General features: G+C 29.7%; 1 protein-coding gene across 1 annotated transcript in view; it reads right to left on the reverse strand.

Moving 5' to 3' along the window:
- The window catches only part of LOC129968478 (probable chitinase 10), a 115,956-nt gene extending 106,369 nt beyond the window's left edge, over positions 1-9,587 (reverse strand). Inside the window, exon 1 of the mRNA XM_056082395.1 lies at positions 9,405-9,587. The gene's annotated coding sequence lies outside the window, so the exon portion shown is untranslated. The remainder of the gene's footprint in view (positions 1-9,404) is intronic.
- Between the last annotated feature and the right edge of the window lie 1,350 nt (positions 9,588-10,937).

Below are 10,937 nucleotides of genomic sequence, written 5' to 3' on the forward strand. Positions count from 1 at the left end.
AATTATTCTTTCATCGAAATTATCAAGTAATCACCCCCCCCCCTCCACTAAATAAAGGTAACCAAGGTAAAATAAGTCCAGATCTGTACGAGATCAGAATAAATAAGCTTTTCCGCTATCCAAATAATAAACTGTATTAATTCTGATGAACTACGACTTAAAATAGGTCTTGCTTTGATCGTGCGAAACTCATTTAATACAGAGATTTGGGATCTACTAATTGCCCAAAAGCTCTAACAAAACGATTTCCAATAATATTTCATAAACATACATAATTTTTGGGGCAAACTTTAAAGAATAAAGGGATGCAAGGAGGCAAATATTTTTTGCAAAATTATGTAGATGCGCAATTGATGAATTAAGGAGTGAATACAAAAATCAAGACATGAATAGAAACATAAATTGGTTATTTGCAGCCTCTGTGACTACTTCCTCATAGCAATTATAGCTTATAACTGCAACCTTCAACCACTTGCTATTTGTTGTTGTTTATTATGGTACTTAGACAAACAAGCTCGCTGTTACGAAGACAGCGATTTAAGCCGATAGGGCATGCGTCTCTTGTTTTAGTAGTGCCAACTAGGGCCAAGAGTACGACTTTGCTACTCACACACCACTCATTCGCTTGCACAACCCCTTTTTACAGGAAGGCATATTCACACAACTCACAGATAGAACAGAGGAAGAACAACCATGCCCGAACCGGGACTCGAACCCAGGACGCCCAGATCGCAAGGAAGGCGCGCTACCCCTATGCCAGGAAGCCGGCACCTGCTATTTATTCAATTACTATTATGACTTCCTTAAATAGTTGATAACTTCATGTAAGGTGTTGCAAAATTCATGGGACAAAGTTTAAGGAATAGTGGAGCACAATACAATAATCATTTTTTGCTGAAGAATATGCGATCACAAGCGACGCTTTAGGGTATAAACACAAAAATATCGACATGAACTGTTTATTTACAGCATTGTTGAGGATGATTTCTTTCACAACAATAACAGCTCAAAATTATGATCACCAACACTGACGCAGCATCTATGAAGTGATTGATGGACAATTTCTATGGCACACCCATTTCTCACTAAGATACAGCTGCAAAGACTATTCGAATGAAGGGAATTCAACGAAATCCTTCCAATATTCAGTAGTGTAGCGAATGTCTGATGGCTATGTCATAAAATGATTTTTTCTCCTCCAGTCGTCATCACTGATTTAACAAGTATATATTATATTATGTTATGTTTTTGTCCCTTCGTAGTGCTTCATTTTATAAAAGGGATATATATGCTGCATCATTCCCATAGAGCACTCTAATACTGATCAGGGGTATCTATAACCTCCTTGACCAGGTCGTTACGCCCCTGGCAAAAAATATACATAATCGATTCTTAAAATCACATTTTACTGATAGTGGGTGTGATTTTGAACAATTATTGTAAAAAAAATACTGTAAAGGAGCATTTTTTTAACAATATTAACAGTAAATAATTTGCGTTTCTTTCTATACTTACTTCTTGTAACATCCTTTTTGGGAAAAAAATAGAATGCTATTACGATCTGCCTAGCTAGCGTTCATCAAAGAGCAATTTTATAAAAAATAATTATTATTACAGAGAAAGTTTCGAAATTAATAACGAATGTTAAAAACAACTTTACTAATATATAGCAATTGAAAAATCCAAGGCTGTTGACTAAAGTTTTAGTTGAATTTTCTACCTTTTTCAATTTAGCATCGTCTCTTTGAGATAAAACATCGAAATTCCAAGTTTAAAAGGAAAGCGAATAAATGAAGCAAATTCAATCACATAAAATAATCACAACTGGTTAAATTTAATATCATATTTAAATAAATCCTTCATTTTATCTTTAGACATGCCAAACCTTTTTCTAAGCTATCCATTAATCAGGCTTTTTTCCTTAAGCATTATCTTGACTGTCAAAAAAAAGCAAAAAAAAAAAAAAAAAATCCGCTCATGTTTTTTTTTTTTTTTTTTTTTTTTTTTTTTTAATTAAATAAGATAAACCGACTTTTCTTCCTATCATGGGTGAAGCAAATGTTCTTGATGAGTTTGTGACAATTTTTTCAGTATATTTTAATATAAATATTTTTGAACCAGTTGAAATTGACAATGAAATTTACTTTACAGCAGGTTATAAATATATTTTATTTCATTAAGAGACTCGCAACTTCTAGATATGTCATCAATAATCATTTGTGAACTCCACTTCCCATTTTTGAGACTGTCATAAAATAAAGCTTTTGCAAGCCCAACTCCTCAACTTTAACAATTGAGTCAATTTCGCCCATTCATTTTGTCTTTAAATCAGAATACCTTATGTCCATTCTGTAAGTATAAATTTAAATAGTATTTTAATTTGGTGTTGTGTGATATAATTTATCAAAATAGATTAATCTTTCTAGTTGTCGACGGCTGCTAGCATCCATTCTTTTTTTTTCTTTTTCTTTTCTTTCTCTCTCTCTCTTTTTTTTTAATATTAAGGGGAAAAAACCCTTTTCCAAAATAAATTATCTTTGCTTTGTCAAGTAAAATACTGAACAGTCATATTTTTAAATTCATTTTAAAGTAAATGTGAAATATATTGAATTCAGTATAATATGAAGCTATATATAAAATATTAAGTTTTTTGTAATAATTATTCAATATAGTTTGCTTCATATTAGTTATCCAGATAACAGTTAGAATAAGCCTCAAAACAATCTCACATAGCATTATAATAAGGTTTATAAAAAAACAGGTTTTGTTTAGAATACTTAGGACAAATTAAATATGAGAAAGTGATAAAATATGAAGCAACCATTAGATTTTATTTAATAGTTATTTATTTATTTGATGACTCAGTAGTGAATCGTTGCAGCTGCATTCTATTAAATAATAAATGTTCTTCGAACAAAAATATATTTAATTTTTTTTTTTTTGAAAAAAAAAGTACCAAAATTAAAAACAAATGGTAGAATATCATTCCTAAAACAAAGAAATTAAAAAAATCACCATTAGAATAGCATTTGATGGAAAAGATGGTTTTAAGGCCTTTTATATTTTGCCAGCAGATTAAGAAGATCATGAGGCCTGCTTTCACCTGGAGAATTCTAGATGTGAAACGCGATTTGACTGAAGATCCTTCATATTATGGAATTGAAGAGCATTAAATGTGACGTCGTAGTCCAAACACTCTCCTATTTAGTTCGAAGCAAATGTTAGGAAAAGAGGATGCCAGTTTAAATGTCATCCTCAACATCTGACCAGGGTTCGAAATTACAAGATCTCTCCTTATGTTAATATCAATCTGGGCGTTAATGTAACTAACTAAACTAAATCATTTTAATCAAACAATATAGTTCACAGTGCTTATATTATATATTATATCTGTTTAGAAATGAATCCCATACTCCGTGGTCAGATGAAAAAAGCGACACCTAAGTCATCATCCCCTATTCAAACTTCCACTTCACACCAGCTAAAAAACATTTCACTCTCGAGCGATTTCACATACAATATTCCTTTAAGTATCAAAATTCGTCAATGAAATCAGGACTAGAACCCACACCTTGTGGGTCACAAAGCCAAAATTCCACCCCGAGATTACCTATTAAAGATGAAGACAAAAGAAACAAAACGCAAGGTCAAGTAACTATCATTAAATTAGAATATAATTTCAGAAATTGAAAAATCATTTTAAAAAAAAAGTTTTTTTGTTAGTATCATAAAATTCTTGGAATTTTAAACGTGCTGAATATTTTAATAATGCAGTTAGAACAATTAGGATTTTTCGTTATAACTTTGCGGATTCAATATTCACAACTATATAATATAGCAAATAGGCGCCAAGCAAATGGCAATTAAACAAAACGATGAATCTTCATTATTATCATCAACATAATATAAAAGGACATTTTTGTCCTAAATCTTATCAATCATTCTTATATTTCTAAGTACCGTTTACATTCATTTGATTTTATATTTCCAAATATAGGTACAATTCGGTTTTAATGGCGGCCAAAAATATTTCGCCAAATTATAAAAATATACTAAAATGCATTATTATTTATGATGAAAAGTTTTGAACGTGCGAATCACATGCTATATAATTTGACGATTGAAATCGCCAAATTGGCGAAATTTTTTCTTGCCGCTTTTTGATCGCCGTTACAACCAACAAATACCAGAATATATATTTAATGAGTCGTTTTCAATTAATAAAATTGTAATTTTTGTAAATTTAAAAAATACAATAAGAAGGCTTATAAACGGATTATAGTTTATATATCTCTGATCAAAATTTAATTGTTAAAATATTCCTATAACTTATCCAAATTTTAATTTTTCAGTTTATGATTTACGATATATTAATATCTAAACCTCTATACACAGCTTTTTTTAAACCTGATATTTTTGTAAATTCTGGCATTTTAGGATATAAATTACTTTAAGATATTCAGTAACTAAAAAAAACTTCGTGGTATAAAGAAACTTTTCTATACCTTCAAAATCTTAAGAATAGAAAATGGAACAAATAATTTCTTATCATTTTCAAAATTTGAGTCATTGTTTGACAACAATGTAAGCGCCGAAAAACTCATAAATCTCCATAATTCGATTGTTGAAGGTTTTAAAGATAACATATCCAAACTCTTTCAACAGTTGAATGGATCGCATACAGTCAATAATTGAATGTTGGAGGAAAATTTATTAGTCCTTTATTGTATTCAAATATTTCATTTTATTTGAGCAAAGACAAATGCTAAATTATCTTTTTTTATTCAATCAATTCCTCAACGGAAATCAAAAGCGGTAAAACAATTTTTTCATCATAGAAACTTTCAAATTTAAATTTTAAATTATGATGCACTCACAATTTATGAAAGCATGTCAGCAATTCTGTTATTAGAAAATCAAAATCAGTAAGCTAACATTCTTCTGTGCAAATAGATTTTTTAGATGTAAAATTTCGAATTTTTTACATTCTGTTTGAATTAATACAACCAAATTCAATTAAATTTCATATTCAATTCTATCTCATATATATATTATTTTCTTGCTTTCCATAACATTTTCTAGATAACTCCTTAAACTAAATTATATCTTTATAAATCGTCTAAAATCTGAATAAATTTTTACTATCCAGCATCTCTGTATTCGTGTCACAATTTTGTTTTACTGTTTATGAAAAACTGGAGATAGTTAGAAAATTGCAACCCATTTTTTTGTCAAATTTAAATATTTTACAGCAATAAATGAACTGCGTCGTTTTTATAACCGTTCTACCAAAATTATTCTATAATCAAAGCAGAAATCGTTAAAGTATGGGTTCTAGATTATAAGCGCTATATAATATTCAAACCCCATGGAACGCCGGCGTCCTTGCATAGGGGTAACGCTTCTTCCCCGTGATCTGGTCGTCCCGGGTTTGAATCCCGGTTCCGGCATGGTTGTTCTTTATCTGTGTTCTATCTGTGATGTGTGTGAATGTGCCCCCCCCCCCGTAAAAAGGGGTTGTGCAAGCGAATGTGTGAGTTTCATCTTCGTATGAGCTAGAACTTAGACTTCTGCCCTCCGGTGCTCAGGGGTCTTTACCCTCAGAAGCTACTGCACCCCCTTTCCGTGGTAACGCAGGCATGACATCATCATCATCACCCCATGGAACCATGGAAATATGATTGATAGAAAATAACTCATTTAGTTAAAATATATCAATGTCTTTCTTTGAAACAACATGAGAGATAATTGAGCACAAACTTCTTAATTTTGGATCCTGGTCAGATGACAAGCCCATCATCTGAATCGGCTTGATGCCCCCCCCCCCTATATTTTTACCTCACATCTACGGCAGGATGCTTGTTTCTCTACGCATTGTGGAATGAGCACCAGATCCGCGCATCGTCTGCAGGATTGTTTTTCGAATGCTGGGCCTTCCTATTTTACTATTATAGGCTCTATTTTACTATTATTCCTGGGCTTTCCAAATTTTACTATTATGCTCCAGAAGCCTTCACTCAGTAGTTAAACATGTACTTCAAAAATAAATTTTGATTTTATTAATATCACTTAAAGTACAAGCGAGGCTGTAATAATTCACAATAATAATGAGGCTGTAATAATTCACAATTTGATTAATAATCACTCCAGTATTACTCTAGTTGGAGTATCATCCTTTCGAATTTCTTATCTTCTTAAACAATCTAACACCTTCTTTTCTGTTCTCTTTCTATTCTCCTTTGCCTCTCTTGTATTAAGATAGGGATATTTAGGGAAGCATATAAAGTGGGTATATACTTAGGGTAATATAAAGAAAAAAATGGCAAACTCTTGAAAGTCATGACAGTCCGCAAGCGTAACTTTCTATCCATTTCCACATGAGGTAATGCAGAAAGGCGTGTTTTGGACTTCATGGTATTATGCAATTTGTGATCTTTCCCTTAACTGAATCCAAAATTTGGCTCATATCTACAATTTTGGCTACCAGATTGCAATCCAAATTTTACTTATTTCAATGGCTGTATTTTAGAGTCATTGTATTCACAATCATTTGAATATATAAATGGCCACTGCTTCGACAGATTTGGCACAAAATTTAATGTACATAGGCTATTATGATAGTAAAATTATATACCAAATTTCATCCATATAGTTATTTGTGCTTTAAAGTTATCGTATTCATATGCTTAGGGAAGTAAGATTTGCCTTCGAAGTATTTTGTAATTTTAATGGAAATCTAGAAATTTAGTATCAAGACTTCACATCGAATTTTATCAATTTGGTTTAATGTGTTTTTGAATTATCTTGCTCACGGACAAATAGAAAATGTGTTTTTCGATCTCAGGAAGGTCTGAAATGAGTATTCCTCAAAATCTCGAAGAAGAATGTTTGATTATAATACTTCTTCATTCAAACTTCGTACGCAAAAATATAATAAAGGGCCCTCAGCTTCAATTACTTCTTGTTCTATCTTTTCTATATTACAGTTTTCAGTAAAATAAGCTAACAAATTGTAAATAAATTAAAATAATCGCCCCATCCCCAGTCATACAACATTCAATGTTAGTAAATAAATGATTCGCCGCGGATGATAATGCGAACACTAAACTACAGAAATGAGACCCGCATTACAAACATCATTTATACCGAACTCCTATTGCTGAAGTACATCCAATATTAGCAAAAGAAGCTGCTGGATAGTTACAATGCCATTGTTTTGTCATCAGAAAAACGGAAAGCTTCTCATCCTCGTACTCAAATCCCCTCCTCCTTCTGAGGGATCAAAATAGTGACAAACGTTTATTTCAAATTCTTTCACTAACTAACATAATTTGTCTTCTAAGTCAACAAAATTAGGCCCACATAAAAAGATAAGAGTACAGTTATCAATTATTTTCATAAAGAGATTTCATGTAAAAAATATAGAATACAAAAAAAAAAACGCATAAGTCTTTTTTATGTATGAATAAATAACATTGTGATATGTTCATACATTGTATTGTTTTTCTGGGAAATTAAGGAAATTCAATTTAATTTTCTTTCTAATTAATGTGATCTGTATAGAAAATGTGAAACTCAAAATTTATTTTCTTTAAAAGAAATTATGTAATTCGATAATTTTTTTTTTTTTCATATTTTCAAATAAGAAATAAGTATAAACCGATTTAACCTTTAATTGTAGAATCCATATATTTTGGCCTTCTGTACTTTATAAGCAACTTTTACGTCTATCTAACCCTCCGTTTTACTTTTTCTTTTCAGGCTATTCTATGATTGACCATTTTCTTTTTTCTTTTCGGGCTTATTCCATTTTCTTTTATCTGCATCTCATAACATATTATGATAGTACCTTTATTTTTTAAAATTGATACTTTGAATTAGCCTTTCTCATGTTCCCTTAGTCAACTTTTTTCATTTCTTCTGTCTAAAAAAAATTTATATTGTTAAGTTTTTGAATTTCCTTTTTTGCTCTTTTAAATAGCCCATTTACAAACACTGAGTTTTTTTACTTTTTTTTTTAGTTCGTATAATTTCTCATGTTTACCTAATCTTTCTTAACAGCTAGCATAATTTCTCATGGATAAAATGGTTAAGATATAAAAGTTCGTATAATTTATTCTGTTCATTTAAGACAAAAAAAAAGGAAATTTGATTTTCTCTTTCTTTTTTTTTATTCTTTTAAGCAGTCCATTCACAAAAACTGTTTTATAAAATATTTTTTTTAATTTCTTATAATTTTTTAAAACTTAATCGTAATCTCATTTAATAACCTTACTTCGTTTGATAACTACCAAAATATAAGGAAGAGAAACTAAAAAAATTAACTAAATTGTGAGCAATTGTAAATACTTAAGAAATACAAATATTTTTAATTAAAATTAGAATCTCAAAAAGCACCTTAATAAAAATCACCTTATGAAAGAATGTAAATTTTTCTTTCATTTTGGTTTCTGTTTAAGAATATTCTATATTCAAAAGTAAAATATTCAGACTGTCAAAACGAGACAAACTCGACCCTAAAACAAAATTTCATTATATCAATAATATTTAATTTAAACTTAAAAGATAAAGTCTATCAAACAGTATTATATTATAATTATTAAAAAATAATTCCTATAGTACCTTACAGTAAATTTAATAAATTAAAACGAGCAATATATCTTCACAAAAAACGCCATGCAAAAAGTTAGAAGCATTCTTTTTCTTTATTCTTAATATTGATTGTTTAATTTTTCAGCTAAAATAAGTGCAATGAAACAAATAAAGGAATTATTAGTTATAATTCCGCTAATTTATTACAATTTTTTTATTACTTTACATGCTGTTTAGTTGACGCAGTGGATTCAAGTATGACAACTGCACAAAGAAAGTCGAAAATTCAATCGAGTACTCTAATTTCTGTATTTGTATTGAATCAATGGATATTTACACATTTCTTTCAGAATATGCAACCTCATTCTACAATTCAGATAGTGTTAAATTTTTTCATTAATTCTACCTGATATTAATATATTTTGATTTCATTTTTATCTTCTAAAATTAAGTTTCCAAGATAGAATTTTTTTTATATAAAAAAATGTTCTTGAAAAATCCTTAGACAACATGCTTTTATATGCCTACCTTTTGATGCCACAAAAATTATTTTTATAAATGTAATTTAAAAATTTAACTTCAGTTTCTGCACCTATTTCATTAAAAAAAAAGAATTATTTATATAATTTATTCAATTTTTCACTGAGTTCATATTCCGAAAATAATTCACCAGTACTGCTATAAAAACATAAGAATTTCGTTGTCTATCTCTGAAAAAATTATTAAATTAAACATAAAATATGACTTTATCATTACAGCTTGTTAACTTTCAATATTACCCTCTTTATCAAATAAAACAGAAGCCATCATACCTTGGTCGGTAACTCCGTCAATATGTAGTCCAGTGATTTCACTTCGGCCGTTCTAAAATAAGCTTCTAAATTGGCGCGAGAACGAACCGTATCATCCGATCGTTTGGCCCGTTATGGAACAGTTCTTCACCTGAGCAAGTTGTTCACCGTATCTACTCTTTGCAAGGGTTTAAGAAGACCAGATCAAATTCGGTTTCTTCTCGCCGTTTGTTTCGCTTTTTTCACTTGGCCTAAAATCACTTGCGCGTGCGCAAAACAAGAACAAGATTCTATAAAACGACTCTTCATCTTTTAATGGGGAAAAGAGATTTAAAGTGAAGTGATCGCGAAGAAAAGGAAGAACAACGTGTTTGTTTGTTTTTTATTATTTTTATTGCGAACGTTCTGAATGGAATTTCGAGGTGAGGGGAAAACCTACAAGGTCTCTAGAAAGTTCTTTGGGACATGAGATTAAAATAATTTTGGAATTATTTTATTGGCATGTTTTATTAAATAATTAAAAAAATAAATTAAGAATTTTGGGTTAAAAAATATTTTTAACTATTTCAACAATTTCATTAAAATTTTAAAGAATTAAACAAAAGAAAAATTTCATTGCTTTCTTAAATTTTGATTAATATGAAAGAATTTTACGTTGTTCATGTACAAAGTAGAATCATTTTTGTAGAATGTTGAAGCTTTTAGTAGGTTTTTTGTATTAGGAGGGAATTAGTGAATGAACTTAAAATTCATACCAGATTTCAAAACTCCTAAAAACATTCTTCTAAATATTTCGAGGTGAGGCGGGAAAAAGCTTACAAAGGTTTCTAGAAAGTTCCGTGAGACAGGAGGCTAAAATAATTTTAGAATTATATAATTGATATGTTTTATTAAGTATTTTAAAAAGAAAATTAAGAATTTTGAGTAAAAAAATATCTTTAACTAATTTAACTGTTTCATTTGAATTTCAAAAAATTAAATAAAGAATTAATTTTTATTCCCTTCTTAAATTGTGATTATACGAAAAATTTCTAAGTCGTTCATATACAAAGCAAGATCATTTTTGTAGAAATTTGAATCTTTTTTTTAGCTTTATTATATAAATAGGGAATTAGGGAATGAATTTAAAATTCATTTCTGGTTTCAAAACTCTTAAAAAAATTCTTCTAAATATTGATTACTATAGCTTATGATATGATCTATAAACACACAATCCAAAGTCTTTTTCAAATTTTACCGCTGTTTCATATTTCATTTAAAGGAAAGGATATTTCTTATTTCTTTCGTAAGCGGTATTCTTTAACCAGCGAGAGGGGTCTTCTGAAAACTTTCTCGCATATTCTCTAATAAACTTGACGTGCCAGAGAACACCTTGCATGATAGTGGCGTACAATAGTTAAGAAATATTAACTTTTGCCGTGAATTTAGCTTCTTTATTGAATTTATCGGATCACCCTTGGCGAATTATTTGGCGATAAATCCCTGCAATGCGTTGTTAATATCCAAAAATGGAATTTATGTTTTAGACACGTTTTTCCCAACCAACTGAAACAA

The sequence above is a fragment of the Argiope bruennichi genome, chromosome 5, assembly GCF_947563725.1.
Source record: "Argiope bruennichi chromosome 5, qqArgBrue1.1, whole genome shotgun sequence".
NCBI lineage: Eukaryota > Metazoa > Arthropoda > Arachnida > Araneae > Araneidae > Argiope > Argiope bruennichi.